The 19,629-nt window shown below is 46.0% G+C and overlaps 1 long non-coding RNA gene and 1 other non-coding gene across 7 annotated transcripts; one reads left to right on the top strand and one right to left on the bottom strand.

Moving 5' to 3' along the window:
- Positions 1 to 1,100: 1,100 nt before the first annotated feature.
- Positions 1,101 to 1,257, bottom strand: LOC120965512 (U12 minor spliceosomal RNA). Its single transcript, XR_005758561.1, has one exon. It is a non-coding gene; the product is annotated as a U12 minor spliceosomal RNA (small nuclear RNA).
- A 59-nt stretch (positions 1,258 to 1,316) lies between these two features.
- On the top strand, positions 1,317 to 4,527 carry LOC109769428 (uncharacterized). 6 transcript variants are annotated; one of them, XR_005756091.3, is made up of 5 exons: positions 1,317 to 1,618; positions 1,947 to 2,052; positions 2,586 to 3,703; positions 4,090 to 4,189; positions 4,278 to 4,527. It is a non-coding gene; the product is annotated as an uncharacterized lncRNA (long non-coding RNA). The 6 variants fall into 6 exon arrangements; XR_005756093.3 differs by having other exon boundaries at positions 1,961 to 2,052; XR_012184014.1 differs by having other exon boundaries at positions 1,317 to 2,674; positions 3,467 to 3,703.
- The last annotated feature ends 15,102 nt before the right edge of the window (positions 4,528 to 19,629 follow it).

A 19,629-nucleotide genomic window follows, 5' to 3' on the forward strand; every position in this document is an offset into this window, starting at 1 on the left:
AAAAAATGTTTGAAAATAGTATAAAATGTTCATGAATTAAAAAATTTGTTCTTGATTTTATAGAATGTTCAAAAAATCGTAAAATTGTTAACGAATTTGAAAAATGTTCACGAGTTTAAGAAAATATTCATGATTTTGAGAGTGATAGTGTATCTCGGTGATGCAATAAAATATGGTCATGACAATTGGAGATTATGATATATGTTTTTGCAACGCACGACCCTTTTGCTAGTATAGACAATGGGATATGGGCCTCACGCCCCAGGCGACGGATGTAATATGTCCCTATGAGACTGACTGATTTGTAAGCACAAAAACCAGTCATGGATACTTTGGGGGTGGGGGACGAGGGGGGGGGGGGGGGGGTGGGTGGGTGTGATTCAAATCATCCGACTCATAACGATGTGTGCGTCCGCCGTCTCCATAGCCGTCGGATTTGATTTTTAATTAGATGGCTCAGAAGCAATATCTTACATAAAGTAAGTTTTGCATCCGAGTAGTTGTTTCAATCTCCCTCACCGCAACAACTGGTGTGTTGCGAGATCTCGATCCCCGCCTTTCATGCTTCTCCCGAGCTCCCCGTCAAGCTAGAGCCCCCACGCGCTGCTCTGATTGCCGCCGCTAGCGCTGCTGTCGGCAAGCACGCCGACGAGGCTGCCGACCCGAGCTCCCCCCAAGCTGACGCCTCCCACCACGCTACTCCGACCGCCGCCATCGGGGCCCGCCGTTGGCAAGCATGCCGACATGGTCCCTCTGGAGGAGCACCGTCGTCCATGGATGTCGCCTCCCCTCCTTGAGCTTCAGCCGCAACAACAGTTTCTGCAACATTATCTCTATTGCATAATTTTTCTGCAACTTAAACTTTGTTGTAAAAAAAGCAAACATTTCTGCAACATCATCTCTGCTGCAAAAAAATTTTGGCAACACAATCTCTATTGCAAAAAAATGTTTCTGCAACACACGTTATGTTACAGAAATTCAAGCAGAAACAAATCCGACGGTGCCCTAGGGGTAAATGTCCCAATGGAATTCTACGCGGCCGAAACAAACAAAGGCCTGCTACCACCTAATGAAAAGGTTTGGAGTTTAGATTTGGTGGGTGGGGAGGCCCGCACAGGCAAGTCCTGCAAAGTAAGCAGTGTCCGTGCCCGCGCCAGCCTCTTCCCCCTGCAAAAATTGCCGTGCGGGTTTTGACCCCGCACCGCGAGCGGCTCTCACCGCACCGCTTTGTTTTCCTTACTCATTAGTTTAAGGCAACCTTCACCGCTAGCCCCTCCCCGCGTATTTGTACGCCCCGCGCCTTCGCCCACCCGCTCCGCTCGGCGAGGTGGGACTAATCACCCGCCAACGCTCACGCCTTCCTTCCTTCTTCCTTCGTAGCAGGTTTGTGAGGCCGCCCATGGATACTGTGGGCTCCGACGGCCCACCTCAAAAATCCCCTCTCAGTCAACTCCGCCGCCTTGCCTCAAAAAAAAAAAAAAAGTCAACTCCGCCGCCACCTCCTCCCTGCTTCGTCGGCTGCAGCCGTCCGCTGCTCCTCCCCAGCCTGGCCCGGACGACGGCAGCCGCCGGAGGGTTGCGCACTTCGTCGGCACACACACCGGCCGGGCCCGCCAAGGTACGTTCATGTGCGCCGCCGCAGGCCGAGCTTGCATGGAACGTCGGCCCGACGCACACCCTGCTCCACCAACCTCACCGCATCTGGCCTCTGCCGACCCCTCCATCCCTCCTGTTGCATCCTTGGTAACAGGCCGAGTACTCTGCCTAGCTGCTGTTCCTAAATTTGCAGTTCAGGCATAGAGGGAGATCAACAAGTTTCTGATATAATGAATCTAAGCACCTCAGGCTGGCAACACTATCTCTTGTTGAAACATGCATGCGATTTTCTGTGATTTAACCATGTTTTCTTACACGATGAGATCTAATGCTGAAGCTGGTGCTCACAGGGTCATATTTACAGCGATATGCAGATGTGGCTCGGTCATGTGGAAGCATGTAACCAGGAAGGATTGCATCTGAATAAATTGACACGACAGCAACTGTATTAATCGGGTTAGCGCACTGTTAGTTTCATGTTTATCCATTCTCCTTTGTGTGATGCAAACCTAAATTGATATCTGTATTATACCGAACAGTCAGGTGTTAAGCTCTGAAACTTGTTCAAGCTTTGAGAGGGGTGTTTATTTACCTAATCAGCAATTATAACGGTAGCCTGCTAGATCACCTGCTGAAATTCTATACTGTGTCACTGTTAAAGGACATTCCCAGACAGAACCTTCCAGTACTAACCTACTAGACCATGAGCTGGTTAACTTTAACAGGACACACAATGACTGAACCTCCATAGCAGCTATTCCCCAATCAATATCACATTAACTGGATTCAGACTCATGGGACTGCGTCTTGTTTGTTATTCACTGGATTCTTGATATTTTTATCATTTCATTTGACTCAGCCGATTTTAAGTACTCAAAGTATAATAGCTGCACTAGTTTTTCTGTTTCGTCTAGCCCAGATGATATTTTGCTTCATTTAGTCCTCAGTGTAGCTTTAACTCATCTATTGCTTGCTTCTGTAATTAACAGCTGTTTGGGCTTGTGGAGTTGGTGTCCCAATGTTGGAAAGTCTGTACTTATTCTTTCCATTCATAAATTTGCCAATCCTAAATTTCCAGGTGGGACTATTATAATAGAAACATTGTTGTTTCGTTGATAATCGATGTTTGTTGTTGCTCTATACCCAATGAATGATAAGATCAAGCGGGCTACGGTTGGATCACTATCTGGAGTTGTTTTCTCGACACGACTGAATTTGTTAATTGATTTTTTTCTGAGTGACATTATTATTGCACCAGATACCAGGAAAAACACACACCAAATAACCCATGTTAACTTGATTGCTTTGTCGGTTGTACTATGCTCGTGAATGACTGCCCACTTGAGTTATATCTGATTACCTTTTTTGTTTGTCACTGTGATATTTGCGCCTATTCAACAGTAGATGTAGTATAAAATACAAATATGCACACATCCATGGATGGACTAACTGCTCGAAACTTAGAATCTTATTTTCCTATTCTTTGCATATTAATTTTGTAATAGCAGAAGTATTGCTTGCTCGCCCAGAAGAGTAAAAACACCAATTTGTCAAAATATATACCATCTTAACCTGTCGAAGGCATACCATCCTGTCACAATAATGTTTCAGCTTTTAATCCGTCCAAGGCACGTCTAGACTATGGTCACTTTCCTTTACCAGCTCTGTGATTTTACGTTGTGCAATGGCTCCTGATTAAGATTATTACTGTGAAAAAGAGCCAACCTCATGTTATCACATACTCCGGATTTCCTTGATTATTGTTATAGAAGTATTGTTTGCATTAATTTATATGAACCATTTGTATGCATTATCTTAGAGTTGCTTGCTGCTACTGCTGATTTCACCTCCTCGAACTCACCTCGCGAAGGGCTTGTGGACGGCAGTGAGGAGCATGGCAGGTGACTAGGTTGACCTCCTTGGCAACAGCAACAACAAGGACAAGGTTGGCGGTGGCGACAAGGGGCAAGGCAGCAGCGGCAGAGCAATGGCAATGGCTAGAAGTCTCTAATCCCTTTGTTTCCTGCTTGGATTAAATTCTGCAGTGGAAATAATGTGATTTTCCCTCTTCTTTCTGTTTTTGGATCACCCCACCTTGACTATACAGGTAATTCTTTAAGATGCATGTTCCTTAATTTGATCCTGTGATTAGTTGATTTGATTATTCTATTAATTTATCTCTTAACTACGTTGGAACCTCTTGCTATTTTCTTCGAATTTAGAAGGATCATATAGCTAATACATTCAGTGTTTTGCCTCTTCTGGCTTTTCCTTAACAGTGCTCTTTTAGTGATGTTTAAGTTATGTTCTTATTAATATGAGGATTGCTGAAAAGAATTTCTTGGGTAGGTTGACAGTTTGCATTTCTGTTGAAGGTTTTCTCATGATATTGGCATGTTGAGAATTGATTGCACTGACCATAATAAAACAATGTACAGCCCTGTAGTGAATTGTTGTCCCTTTTATCCTAATTGTGCATATATTCTACATCAGGTAGCACAAGGAGCTTGTGGGATTTGATATCCTTAGTGTTGCTTAGTGATATTTCTCTACCCCGGGGCTGGAGAATTTTGTTTCTAGATGCACCTGAAGAGTAAGAACTTGTTACCAAATGAAGCCATTCTACATATTGATTTGCACTATTAACTTATTGGATAATTTGCTTACTGAAATTCCTGTAGATCATTACAAATGGTAGTCTTCCTCCTTATCAGCACAATTGTCTTTATGTTTTGGCCCACGATCTTCTGATGTATGTGAAGACTGCTGAAAAGAATATCTGTTGTACATGTGCTCCTCTTGAATGTATTTATATTTTCTAATGTATGTTAGTGAAAAGAAGAGGAAATTCTTTGTAGAAACAGCTAATATGTTTGAACATTGATTTTGTGAATAATTATGCTATGCTTACAAGATATATTTTTTCCGTTCTATGAGAGTTCATGTAGTTATAATATGCTTGGCTAGGTTTTTTTTACTGAGATCTTGATTTAGCAAGCTCATTTTTTTTTCCTCAGGTTGTTATTAGACTATGATTTTAGAACTAGTTCATATTCATGCATTTTTTGGGGTCCATATATGTATTTTCTGAGGGGGTGCATTGTGGATTACTCATGCTGACCTTCTGTCCTGAAATATAAAATGTAATAGATTCCAATATTTAAGTTCCCCTGGTGATTATTCTGATTATTGTCCACTGGGCTTACAGTGAGAAACAACTCTGGTTAACCATCTCTCTCATATAGTTAATTCAGTGCTTTATGGCTAATATTGCTAACCTCTGCCATTTCTATTGTCTCAATTAGATATGGGAGAAAAACATGAAGAGGATGATTTTAATTTGCCCAGCTTTCTTAGAGGAAGCACCTAATAGTTGAGCTGACCAATGCAATGTGGTTAGTGTGCCTCAAATTACATAATATATCGTTGCTGAAGCAAAGCAACTCTACACTCCATTACTGAAGTCTACCGTGATTTATATATTAGTAATGAAGTAAAAAGTACTGTTGGACATCAGTTTGCATTGTCTCTTCTTTTAAAGTAGTTGACCTAAAGAAACATTCAGATTGTGATGCAGGTTTGACAGGATGGAATATACCATTAGGTAGTTAAACTGGTCACCCAGAGTAGTATCCATCATGATATGATATAACACAATCCAATTTACACAGCCTAGCTGCAATATATTTTATTTGGATTGGTTTCTGCAAAATTAAATTACAAGAAAATGATCAATTTACAGTTTTTTGTTACGCACGGTGGATTGCATGTTGTTTTCTTGTTCCTTGAAGAAATAGTCTCGATGTTCATATTTTGTATGTTCCATTAGATTAGTGGTCACCTGTAGATGGCAGGGGAGTTTTACTGGCTGTACAATCCCTTGCATAATAAACAAGGTTCTAAATAACCTGCTATTGCTTTTTAGAGGGCCCGACGTTGTGATATTTCCAAGTGTTCCGCTATTGCCGCGAACGACACTTTAGCTCTGCTAAACTACGCTGTTTGGCTTAGCCGTGAAGTGTTTTTAGCGCCGCTAGTCCTGTCCAAGGCCAATATTTTTTACTTTGCTCACATGACTAGAATATGTGCCCATCTGTGTTCCTTACTTCAGTGAATGATGGAATGGACAATTGAATCATTGCTGCGTTGTTGATTGCTGAATGTTGGATGAATATGAATGTTGATTGTAGCCGTGAGTATGTTGATTAATTGTAATTGGATTGGATAATTGCAACCCTGTCAAGTTTCGCACGTAGCCATTAACCTTTATGCCGCAGGTTATTAACCCACATGTCTTTTGTCTTGGACCATTGTTGTATTGCAGATTTTTTTTTGTGAAGGTCGTGTTTGGATTAGCTTTCCTATTCTATAGACAATATCTTTTTTCTGCTTGGCATATGAATATAGTGAAGATGTTCATTGATTCTTTTAGAGCATCTCCAACAACATGCGTATATTTGGATGTCTATATATACATATAGACAATGGTCTATAAAGATTATCCCGTGCACACGTCCAGTTTTGCAGCAGAATGTCTATATACGTGACGTTAATATTCTCTTTCTTATATTTTATCTTGTAACTACCAATTCAACTATCATTCGAACAATAATTCAAACAATTTATAATTGCATTGGTTAATCCTAACGGATACTTTTCAAAGGTTTATATTTCCAACGGCTCTTTTTCCATGCTTACTTTTCCAATGACTCTATTCCAACTGCTATATTCTAGGCCTACATAGCCAAATGAAAAGCCAGTGCGATTTGGAACGTATGTTCAGTTGTCCTTGTCCGTGATGAATTCTGAAACAAGATGCATTGCGCCATCAATCCTGGGACATATGTTGAGTTGTCCCTACCTGGCTCTTTGTGCCCCAAATGAGAATGGGATGTGAAAACCTAGCAGCGATAGCTGCTCCCCTACTTCCTCACTCTCTTCACTTTTACTCCCTCCATCTGTCGTGCAGCCGATGAATTGGAAAAAAAGAAAAGTTAGAGCAGAAGAAGAAATCGAGTCGTGGAGGAGCTCACCTAGAGTTTAGGCCCGTCGATCCGGACGCATGGATGCTAGATGTAGAGACTAGAGACAGGGCATGCCTACTCTTCTTCCTCCCACGACACCACATTAGAGGAGGGGTTAGAGCTGACTATGGTTGGGAGACGAAGGAGGACAGTGGGGAGTTGGCAGCGCCAGCGCCATGGCTGGTTCGAGCCTAGTTGCCTCCCTCGCTAGGATTTGCACCTCCCCTATCTACCCGGACGGTGTCCCTAACTGTCAACCCAGCTGTTGGACGCCATCGGGTGGACATATGCAGGGTCGGCTCCCTTCCTGTCTACCTGACCAGGGTGACATAAACGGTGTCGGTAGTATGACGCATAGGAAGTTGAGCATCAAAGGACAGTGCCATATCATAACATATAACTTAACAATCATAACAAATCATCAATCACCATAGGACAAAAAGGATATGTTCAGACATAATAGTAATACAATTAATCATATCAAACACCATGTTTAAGTAGGGGATTGTAGAGGTTTATTGATGTGTGGATCACTGTAGATATCGAGGAAAAGGCGATGGAGATGGTGGTGAAGTTGATGGAGACGGTGACAGTGATGGCGGTACAACAGTCGTTGGGAGTCACGATGTAGTAACCTGCCATGAAGATGGCCATTACTATATGAATTACCATGACGCTATGAAGCTGTCATGAAAGCGCCATTAGTAACATCCATAGTGATTGACTGTTATCAGCCCAGTCAGATGGACATCACAGTGTAAATCAGCCAAATAGGCTTTACGATGTCGGCCCAACCAAGTGGTCTCCTAGCACGGACTCGGGTCATTCAGGCATGCTGGGTCATATCCTTATCGTGGGCCTAGCCCGGGGGGATCCTGTCGTCAACATGGATGCTTGAGGAAGATTTTTCATGTGGTCCAGATAGTTAGTGGTATGCCGATCAGGTTGATAGAGTCTTTGAATCATAGACTTTCTAGGATCACTGAGATCCCCGGTGCAAGGTCGATGAAGAACAATACCCTAGAGGTTCCACAAAGGAGCAAACAACATATTCCACCATGGCTTATGACCACGAAGGTCTATCTTCACTCGAGGTAGATCGTCACGAATACCATACAAACTTCTTGATTTGTTCACACCATAAAGACTCACAAGCATATAGCTAATCTTGGACGCCCACACCACACAAAATTAATTATAAGAAGAGGTTGCTTGGTGAGGAATCTCTTGTACTTGTGCTTCAAAAGATAATCTCCTCCACACTCAAAACTCCCTCGAGATGGATCTTTGGAGTGGAAAGCAAGGATGGAAATTAGAGGTCAAAGGTTTGGCTTGAAAGTTGGAGTAGAAAGCCCTTTGAACTCAATGTGGCACCCCCGGCTCAGCGCAACCGGATTACCTTGCCTTGCCAGCCCAGAGATCAAGTCTTCTGGCAACACACAACAACTTGGTACAAAAAACAACCGCTTTATTGATGCTAGCGGAAACATAGGTTTGATATTACATCAAGTAGCGAGGCCAAGCGGCACACACGGTGCGGCTGAACAATATGTACATTATTTAATGAACATGAAGGGGCCTCGATCACGATAACTAAGCGGCAGCGGAACGACGACGAAGTGGAACTCCATAGCACAGGGACACCGATGTGGACGCGATCTAGACACGGGAAGCACTCCGATCCGATATGACTTTCCTGAAATCTGGCATGACACGCCAGGTCAGTACATTGAATGTACTTGCAAGCTCACAACAAGCATAAGCATAATGGCAAACCATATCATGACAATTAATCAGGATTAATGCAATGCAAGTCATATTACTGATGCGGTGAAATTAACTTGTGCACCGAGTCACTCGGACTCTCTTACCAGACGGGTTACCTCGTAATCGAACGGTGATCATACCCGGATCACAAATGAAACCAACACTTTGGTTCCCACCACGATCATCTTCATGATCTCACAAATCATCACATAACCGGTGCCAAACAATAAAAAATTTAGTGTGCAAGATTACTTATTAATGTTGATCCATGGTGTGACTTACTCACGAGCTATGTCTGTAACCGAGGACGCGACTATCGATAGATTAAATACACTCTGCAGAGGTAGCGCACTTTACCCACATCACGGAATCCATGGCCTCGTCTTCCCATTCGGGTGGACCAACTGCATTCCGACGAAACCCTCCCATTGCCATGACACTCCCGGCCACTCCGACTAACTCTCCACTGGGCTAAGTGATAACCCACAAGTATAGGGGATCGCAACAGTTTTCGAGGGTAGGGTATTCAACCCAATTTATTGATTCGACACAAGGGGAGCCAAAGAATATTCTCAAGTATTAGCAGTTGAGTTGTCAATTCAACCACACCTGAAAGACTTAATATCTGCAGCAAAGTATTTAGTAGCAAAGTAGTATGGAAATACCGGTAACAGTGGCAAAAGTAACAGTAGCAGTTTTTGTAGCAATCGTAACAGTGGCAACGGAAAAGTAACTAAGCAAAGATCAATATGTTTGAACACCTAAACACCTTCATGCATTGGTTGATAGTCATTTTGCATAGGTTCACGTGCTTAGCATCGTTTCCTCCTGGGTCACATAATGCTCTCTCTCCTCTTTAATTGCTCTGCCACATCACTTTTTTTTGTCTATATGGCACCTTTAGCACCGGCACACCTTGGAACATTGGAAGGGCCTATAGTGGAGGTGGTGGGCCTGTGTGCATGCAAAGGCTAGTGGGTCCCGGTGCTACATGGGATTAGTCTCCCATGCATGCAAAGGCTAGAGGATCCTGGCGTTGATTTGTTATTCACGTGGTTGGCCCTACACATAAAAGGAAACAAGAAGGAACGAACTGCGCGCTCCGGGCGCTGTCTGATCGAGCGTCGCAGCGCGCGCGCGAAGAGGCAATTTCGGATCGAAACATGTGGAAACCTTGCTACGGAAGCAAATCCACGCGAAGCATGTGTCTATATAAGCTGGAGACGGGGGCATCCACGCACAATTAAGATGTAACTGTACTGTATCCGATTGATTAATTGAACTGCAGAAATGAGAACAACAAACAGTACTGCACAAGTCAGAGCAAGATCGATGTGATGTCGTGTTTGCTCTGTTCTGACTTTCTGTGATGCCTACGTTAGTTGACTTGTCGGCCCGGTCGCTGTCAACTAGCAACTCGATCAAATCAAGATAATTAATTCGGCACTAGTTAAATCTAACCTGAACTGCAGGTCGTAATCATGTTGGCTCTGTCGGTTGCCGGAGCTGTTTGCAGAGACAAGATGCAAGCATTAGTGATCAAACCGGCAAAGGAGATAAACAAACCAAAAGTGGAAATATAGCCGTACTAGGACTAAGTAATGAAACAAGACTCAACTAAACTGCTCTTAACTACTCCATCCATCCCGCATTAGTTGTCTTAGATTTGTGTATATACGGATACATTAATTTGAGATGGAGGTAATACTCCCTCCGTCCCAAAATAAGTGACTCAACTTTGTACTAGCTTTAGTACAAAGCTAGTACAAAGTCGAGTCACTTATTTTGGGACGGAGGTAGTATTAGATAGCCTTGTTTCGATATGTTCATGGATTGGTCCTTGTAACGGTTAGTTTTGACGTCCGATGTCTCTGAGAGCTATCCCGTGTAAGAAACAATTAGTTTGCAGCTCTCTCTAGTAGTCGATGCAATTTGCACCGCCATCGATGATGTTGTTTGGTTGAGCTATTCGTCTGCTCCGTGTTGGTGCGATCCACCATTCGCCTCGGTCTCCTAGGTTCTGATGGTTAGCATCCTACCACATCATTTGGTCGTGTTTGCTCAGAATGGGAGCGACAGTGGCGGTTGTTGGCTTGGCCGGACCATTACCAAAGGCAGGTCGAGCAGTCGAGCGGGGTCTGGACGAAAGCTTTGTGGTCGATGGGATCAATGTCGGCGACAATGGTGGCCACATGCATTGTTTTCCTTTTGAAAGGCATTTTCGAAGGCGTCACACTCTATCTCTCTCGTTGGTGGTCACTGTTTGGGTCGACGTCTGGTGTTTTTTTCCTTTTAATTGACTTTTGGCCTAGTTTTTCTTATAAACTAGACACTTTATTTTGTTTTTGTTTTTTTTCCTATATTGATGAAAGTGGTTGCATTCCTACCTTGAGTCGTAAAAAAAAGTGCCCCCAGGAACACCAGGGCAAAAACTTGTGCGAATTGATTAAAGGTATCATACGCCATTTATATATGTAGCCATATATATGCGGCGACATTGTTGTACTCGACACATTTATTTGCACGTACCTTGAAAACAATACATGAGCACATAATAAACAAATGTATAGTTTCTTGTGCTAATCTACTGGTCATTTGCATGAGCAAGCAATCCAAGTACGTCAGACCTTATGCTCAGTGGTGGAGGCAGGGGGGACCAGCAGGGGCCCTGGCCCCCCCTAACATTCTTGACTTAAAGCTAATATCCATCTTAATTAGTAGTGCTTAATTGATGTATAAAATGACGTATTTTGATAGGCCGGCCCTCCCAGCAAGACATTAGAACGCTCGGCCACCCTCATATGATTTTCCTGGCTCCGCCACTGCTTATGCTAGTAGAAACTCGTGCGCTTCAGAACTAGAAGGATCACAACATGTTTTTTGACACTGTCATAGTGTCAAAAAAGTTATATTTTGATACAGAGGGAGTATCTCCTCTCAATTTCATTTCATGACAATCTGACCGTCTATCTGTAAGGCATGGCATGCTGAGACAAGATGCATGCTTGACATGCATTGCCTGAAAAGGTCAGAACGCTCGGAGGAAAGAAAAGAAAAACACTGCGCTGAGCGGCTGACTCGGTATGAGCTTAGCTTGCCAATGGGATTAGGCCAGATGTAATGACAGCTGTCATTGCGTCACTTGCCGTACAAATCGCGTGTACAATGGCGTACCGCGGCGACAATCTCAGAGAAAGGAAATGCAGATTGAGAACGAGGAAAGAAGGAAAGCACAATAGACATGGAGTAGGTACGTGTAAGGCTGGTCATAGTGGGAGTAACTTAGCAAGTAACATAACACATCCCAAAAAAAATTGCTTATGTGGCATGTACTTAATGAGGAGAGAGGTGTTTGGAGTAACATAATATGTTACTGTAACATAACGCATCTCAAGGCAAAATGAGTCTACATCTTAATAAATGATGCCTTGCATGATACCACACATATGTTACTCCCCACTATGAAGGTGGTAACTTAGTCTAAGAAAAATCCACCCGGCCCAACTCAATCTCTCCCTCCCTGATGAATAGATGTGCATGCATGGTTCTCTTCAATTAAAAACCATTAATTACGTACTACCTTCATGACTCACTCACTTCTGTTCACATCCTTGGGATCATTCTGTACAGGGTCGAGGTTGGTCGACTTGCCGTGATGCACTATCCAATGTCCCTGATTTTCCATGAATGCATGCGTATGTATGTTCCTCACAACCAAATTGAATTGCCTTTAACTAACTAAACTTCTTTGGCACAACGAAGACTCGTCTACAATGGAGAGACCGCTAGATATGTGAGATTAGATGATCTACGGTGTAACCCTAGCCTTGCCTTATATAAGGGGACAAGGCTAGGGCTTGCATGATTCTCGGGTCGGTTACAGCTGGGTGGGATCCTCCAAGATCCCCGGGGACCTTCCTTGCGCGCTAAGCAGGCCGCGCCTCATGGTGAGGCTGTCATCTCGGTAGTCGGCTAGGGCCACCCCATGGTCTTTATCCACTACATTCATTCATGACATTTTCACCCTTTTCACAAACATACATACATAACTTTTCACCAAGCTACCGTCTACACCGGCTCAAATGTACTGGTGTAGAATATGAGCTCTATGTTAATCAGAGTAGTTTTTGTCTAGTTGCATTACAAAATGGATAGTTTGCTGAGAGATAGGTTGCACCCTCGCCAACACTATCGTTAGATGGGCAAAGCTCATGCACTGCTTGTTCCCGCGGCTGGCTCTAAGTACTAGCATTCCTGTGCGCACATGGAATAATCAGCATGAAGCAAATCGAGCGAAATGAATTCGTGATCACTTGACTGACCTAAATTTTGTTTTCAGTCAACTAACCTCTAGCCGGTCCCATAAAACTTTCTATATATGTTTTTCTTCATTGGCGACGGTTGCTATTCTGGCGAGCTGACTATGTGAGGCATTAGCGCGACAACCTCTAGACTGTCACTACAAGAATGTTTCACCGGCTCCAGCGAGAGAGGGATGATGGCGGCGTCGTGCCTTCGACTCGCTCCAGTACTGATACTTGTCGCTAGATGGTCGATGGATCTTGTTGTAATTTCGTAAAGTACAGTGTACAAGCGCTAGTCGTTCATTATGTGCAGGCACATGGCCGTTGAACAATCTATAAGTAAGGCGTCTGGTTTAAACACGCAATGTATCACCTCACATCTGTTAGAGCTAGGTTGGTGTGTTAGTCTTGGTCCGGGATGATTTATTCGAATGCCCCTCATTTTCCACGCATCGACCTCATGGTCGATCATTCATGCCGCATGTTTCTCCAACCAAATTATAGTTGCATTATCTAACCAGCATTGGCAAGTACGTATAATGAACGTACCAGTATTAGTAAAGTACAACCCCTCCTTCCATCAGTTAAGCAACAGCAGCAGCAGCAGCAGCAACAACTAATCGATGGACGGCGACGGCCAGCGAATGGAAGGGAGTCGGTGGCTTGTGTGCAAGCACCATTCATGAGTTTCGTCGGCCCATGCTGATCATCTAATCTCTGCAAGTGGGTGATGAGAACGTAGACTTGGTTGAGTCAGACGAATAGCTGTCCTGGTTACAGACGACACCCACGCACACAGTAGTTGTTTTTGCTTGTGACAGTTACGTAGGAGGCAACAAGTCAGAGGGACACGTATGTCGGCCATATCCAAAAGTCCAACCCCCACCGTACGCATGTACGCACGCACAAGTGTACGTACGACCCCGCTAGCCTAGCTTAGCTAGCAACATCAGAAAGAAGAACGGACAGAGAGTGAGAGATCGGCAGCGTCACGTATGGATCGCGGTCGTATACATCCACGTACCCTTGTGCTCTATCCGATCCACACGACGATAAGGATGGATGGATGATAAGTCGGCTCTCTTTTCTCTCTCGCACACACAAGGTCAGACCTCTACTAAGATCAGGGCTGGCAGCGTGCGTCAACCCTTGGGCCGCTGCATTATTGCCTTATATATTCGCGCATACTGATCTTGTTCAGCGGTGCATAGCGTGTGTGTCCGCTGAACTGAAGCTGTCTCCGTGGCTCCTTTCCACAAATAGGGACGCGTCCACATGCATGGTCAAACAATTGCAAGGTCAAATAACTTGCTGCATGCACATTCAGCGGAATCTGACAGGAATGGAAATAATCCCATTCGTTCCTCGTATAATATGAGTGCAACCCCGCATTTTAGTAATGCATAGCAGCCATTATTCACGTAATATAATGGTATATATAAAGGTCAAATAGGGCGGTGCGGTGTGATAAGAGAGTGAGCCAATCGGGCTCTTCTCCGGCAAATTATGCAATCCAAGTGGCCGCCATTCAAAACTGTTTCTAGATCGATCGACAAGAACTTAATTACTAACAGCAGCTAAGTAGCTTAGCAGACGGCACCAGCTGCATTTCCCTCCTAGAAAAACGCCTGTCCACATGGATGCACGATCTTGCTTACAGACGCAAATCTAAGATCATGTTTCATTGGGCTTGAGCTATATTTGGTGCTTCTATACGCCCCTAGAAGGAGAAGCATAACCCTAAACAAACAGCTAAGATTTGCAGCTTGCCTTCATAGAATAGAAGCAACCATTCCAGATGCACTGCACGGGGAAAGCACCTCCGGACGCGCTTCTCGCGCTCCCCGCAGCTTCTTACCACCTCCCTACATAAATGCCCCTCGATGCAGCAGAATTACTAAAAGATATAGACCGTGATATAGGGTATATTTGGTTCTTGCCTAAGTTTGCCCCACCAAATATTTGGCTAGGCCAAATCTTGTTTCAGCCTTTTATTACATGTGATTTCGCTAACATTGACAATATAAATGAACTAGGGTGGCTGCTTGGTTTACGCTTGTGCCAGCCCCGCCACATCTGGTCGCGCCAAATTATTTGTGAGGGAATCGGCATCCCCCGTTCTGGCCGCATGCGGGCGCGTAACATGATCTAGGACCCAAATTTTGGCATGGATCAGAAACTTGCCACATTTTTGTAAAGGCAACTCCCGGCTACAATTCAAACAGACCCAAAGAGCCATTGAAATGTCGATAAAATTGGCAAGCATCAAAACAAAGACCAATTTTTTTTCCACTATGGCCAAAACATTGGTGGGATGAGCTTTGGCCATCGTCCAAACATACCCTTGCCCCGTTTAGAAAATCTTTTTGTACATGCATCTCATTTTAGATCCAAGGCGATATATTCAAACTTGAGATGAGCCTCTTTTCTTTTAAACTTGGGTGGAGCCTGTGACATCCCGTTTCTACCGTCGGCCGTGCACGCAAGTGTGCAACTAGACCACGGATTAATTGGCGGCGTCAACTATCCTAAGCTGCATTATTGCGTATATATTGGCTAACCTAATCTTGTCCAGCTGTGCACAAGCGTGTCCTCTGAAATGAGCGAAACAGAAAAGTTTTCAAAAACCAGCTAATGAACCCAGTGCAGCTGTGCTCGAAGATAAACGATGAGATCAGCCTCTTTTCACTACTACTGTAAAGTTTTTCCCCCTTGCTTAGATGAAAAGGTAGAGCACCTGCGGTTCCGGCTACAAAAATTGATCATGTCTCCCTTCCTTTCCTCAAATAGGGAAACGTCCACATGCTTGGCCCCGAATGCTACAGTAGTAAAACCTCACAACTACTATAATGCTAAATCTGACAACATCTTAATTAGTCCTGCCATTTTCCTAAAATCAGGTACCCCAAGAATTTCGTGACGGGGAGGCCGCGGCTGGCCATCGACTCCACGGCGAGTGTGAGCCATGAACGAGCGCGAGTGGCGAGGCTGCAGCGTCGACGTCGGGAGCGAGTTTGAAACTTGATGGGTGCGGGTTGGGGGTACGTGGTTGCCACCGGCGCTGCATATTGTGGGGGGGGGGGGGGGGGGGGGGATGGGGGGCTTGGACGGCGGTGGGCTGTGCCACGCGACGCGATATCGATGTTGGATGGAGATCTAACGGCCTAAAAATTAAACTAACGTTATTTTCTTTCTGGTGTTTGCTGAATAGGTGGTGCCATAGGGCATCTCCGACGCTATCCCCTCAAACGGACACACTATTGGTCCATGGACCGTGTTCATACGCATTCTCGGATATTATACGGGAGTCGGTCATCCAACCCTATACCTCAAATGTCCGCCTTTATTAACACATGACACAAGTGGTGAGCAATCCAAACTATTTAAGAGAAAAAGTCAGCCGCTATTAACTTTAAAAAATAGTAGCAGTAATAATAGCAACAGCCTTTCGCCTGCCTTTCGCCAAATAGCAGCGGTCACATCCTAAGCACTTAAAGGAATAAAGTGTGATATGGAAACATCTCATTAGTAGCTTCCAGCGAAAGAAAGTGCGTATCATTAGTTCATTAGTAGCTTCGGCCAAAAAGGTTCATATCATTCGCATTGCATTAGTAGCTTCCGTCAAATATCATGCATGCTTAGCTATCACTAGTAGCTTTCGCCAAATGCAATGCTAATTAGTAGATTCCGCCAAATGCTAATACCAATTAGTAGCTTCCGCCATTCCATCAAATGCTAGTAGCATTCGTCAAATGCCTAATCACCTTCCGCCAAACAGAAAAATATATCAGCGGACTTTCGCCATACGTGGTGGCTTTCGATTGCTCAGACGGATGTCCGGATTCCCGCAAAGCCCTCAAGTTTGCTACCAGCTTGCCGAAATTTAGACGTTCAGACGCATCCACGGACGTTTGAGAGATAGCATCTGTTAGACTTCGTATTGTAGCCCTATTGTGTAAACCATACCTTATTGTTATTTAACTTGTATATCATCATTATATATATGTGATAGGCCACCCTTTTGAGGGTTGAGCTAGTTTCTCCAAAACCTACGTTTTACATGGTATCGAGTCTAACCTAGGTCCTCCACCTCCACCCCATCCGCCGCCGCCGCCGCACCAAAACCCTAAACCCTAGGGCTGCCGCCGCCGGCGCCATAACCGCTTCCGCTTCAGGTGCCGCCAGCTCCGGGTCTATCCCCGCGTTGCTTGCCGCCCTCCTCAACCTCCCACCTCGCCCCTGGCTCCGTCAGTGCCTCAGTTCTTCGGCACCACCGCGGTCGGCTCCCTGTTTTCAGCGCCGATCCCACCGCCACTGCCCGCGACGGCCTCAGCACCAGTCGCGCCGCCGCCACCCGCGATGGCCTCCACTGGATCCTCCTCGACACTCGTCGTCATCCCGGCGACCTCGGGGGAGACGCTGCCCGTGGAGCCACCCGCGGCCTCGCTCACGGCACCACCCGCGGCCGTGATCCCGATCGTCCCCGCGCCGCCACCCGCGGCATCGGTCGCGGTCGTGGATCCTGTCGCGGCTCCGCCGCCAATCGTCCCTGCTGCTGGCGCAATCACGCCCACCGGGCCGTTTCATTTCGACAACTTGATCGCCATCCGACTCACGCCGGACAACTACTTGTTCGGGCATGCCAAGGTCCTACCGCTGCTACGCGGCCGGTCTCTCCTCGGGTTTGGTGATGGTTCGCTACCGTGTCCTCCGCAGGTCATCCGTACCGTCCACGGCCCGGCCATCAACCCGGAACACCGTATGTGGGTGCAGCAGGACCAGACGATCCTCTTTGCCATCCAGGGTTCCCTTGGCGACGGGGTCGCTGGCCTTTGTCTCTTCGCCGCCACCTCCATGGACGCCTGGACGACCCTGGAGCACGCCTTTGCCCAGGTCTCTACCTCCCGCTCGATGGCCCTTCGCAGCGAACTCGCCGACATCAAGAAGCTGGGCTCCTCCGCTACGACCTATTTCAACAAGATGAAGGTGCTGGCGGACACGCTCACCTCTATTGGTCGGCCGCTTAGCGACGAGGAGTTCGCCGGCTTCGTCATCAAAGGCCTCAACGCCGACTATGACAATCTCGCCGAGGCCGTCCACAACGCCAAGCCAGCGATGCCTCCTCACGAGCTCTACTCACGCCTCCTCTTCACCAAGCAACGCGTCGAGGCTCGTCGCTCCTCCGCCACCATCACCACCCAGCCGGCGGCCTTCTGGGCCTCTCGTGGCCAGCGCCCACCTGCCCCGTCACCTGGCAAGGCAGCCCCGCCCCCTGCATCGACCCCGGGTGGGGGCCCTAACACTAGGGTGGTGTGCCAGCTATGTGGTCATGAACGCCATGTCGCCTCCAAGTGTCACCGCCGCTTTCAGAGGAGCTTCCTTGGCATCGGCAACGACGGCAAGGGCAACGAGCGCCAGTTTGCCATGGCAGACTTTGGTCCTCCCGCCGCCGCCCCGGCTGCCCACATCGCTGCCGCCCCGTCTGCCCACATCGCCGCCAAGGGCAAGGACCCGCGCGTTGAGCAGGGATACACACCATCCTACCCTATTGATCCAGCCTGGTACATGGACACCGGCGCCACGGATCACATGACGAACGAGCTCAACAAACTCTCCACCTACCAGCCCTACTACGGGCACGATCAGGTTCACACCGCCAATGGTGTAGGTATGCCCATCTCTCATATTGGCCAAGCATCTCTTTTAACTAGTCATCCCTCTAGGCAGCTCCATCTTCGTAATGTTTTACGGGTACCCTCGGTAACTCGTAATCTTTTATCTGTCCCTAAGCTCACCCTTGATAATCATGTCCTATGTGAATTTCACCCTTTTAATCTTTTTGTTAAGGATCGAGCAACCCGGGACGTTCTGCTTAGTGGCCGGATGAGCCAAGGCTTGTACCGTTTGGAGGATTCATCCGCCCCGTGCGTCTTCAACGGTGTTTGTGTGTCGCCTTCCCAGTGGCACTCTCGCTTTGGTCACCCCGCCACACCCATCGTTCGCCACATAATCCACCGTCATGAGCTGCCATTAGTGTCTAGCAATAAAGAGATGTCCGTGTGTGATGCCTGTCAGCAAGGCAAGAGTCATCAGCTACCTTTTGTTTCATCTACTAGAGAAGTAAAGAACCCTCTTGAAATTGTGTTTTCTGATGTGTGGGGTCCGGCACAAACATCTGTTAGTGGTCACAACTATTATGTCAGTTTTGTTGATGCCTATAGTCGTTTCACTTGGCTTTATCTTCTTAAGCGCAAATCTGATGTGTTTGATATATTCATACAGTTTCAATTGCATGTTGAACGTCTACTCAAGCATAAAATTATCCATGTTCAATCAGATTGGGGGGGGGTGAATATCGCAACCTCAACACCTTCTTTAATAAGCTTGGGATCTCTCATCGTTTATCATGCCCGCATACACATCAGCAGAATGGCGCTGTTGAGCGCAAACATCGCCATATAGTTGAGACCGGCCTCACACTTCTTGCTCATGCTTCTGTACCCTTTCGTTTTTGGAGTGATGCTTTTGCTACCGCGTGTTTTCTCATTAACAGATTACCTACGCGTGTTCTTAATATGAAAACTCTGATTGAGCTTCTCTTAGGTGAAACTCCGGACTATACCTTTTTTAAGGTGTTCGGGTGTGCCTGCTGGCCTCATCTTCGTCCTTATAATGATCGCAAACTTGAGTTTCGCTCCAAAAAGTGTGTGTTCTTAGGGTATAGTTCTCTCCATAAAGGCTACAAGTGTCTCCATGTCCCAACCAATCGAGTCTACATATCTTGGGATGTTGTTTTTGATGAGACCGTCTTCCCCTTTTCTGCCATGTCTCGGTCATCCACCACAACACCTTCTATGCATTCATCTCCTCTTATGCCTGGCCAATTTGAAGATGTTGCATATTCGCCTGTGTTGTTACCTAATCATGGTGCGGGAATT

This window comes from Aegilops tauschii, chromosome 5 (genome assembly GCF_002575655.3).
Source record: "Aegilops tauschii subsp. strangulata cultivar AL8/78 chromosome 5, Aet v6.0, whole genome shotgun sequence".
NCBI classification, from domain to species: Eukaryota; Viridiplantae; Streptophyta; class Magnoliopsida; order Poales; family Poaceae; genus Aegilops; species Aegilops tauschii.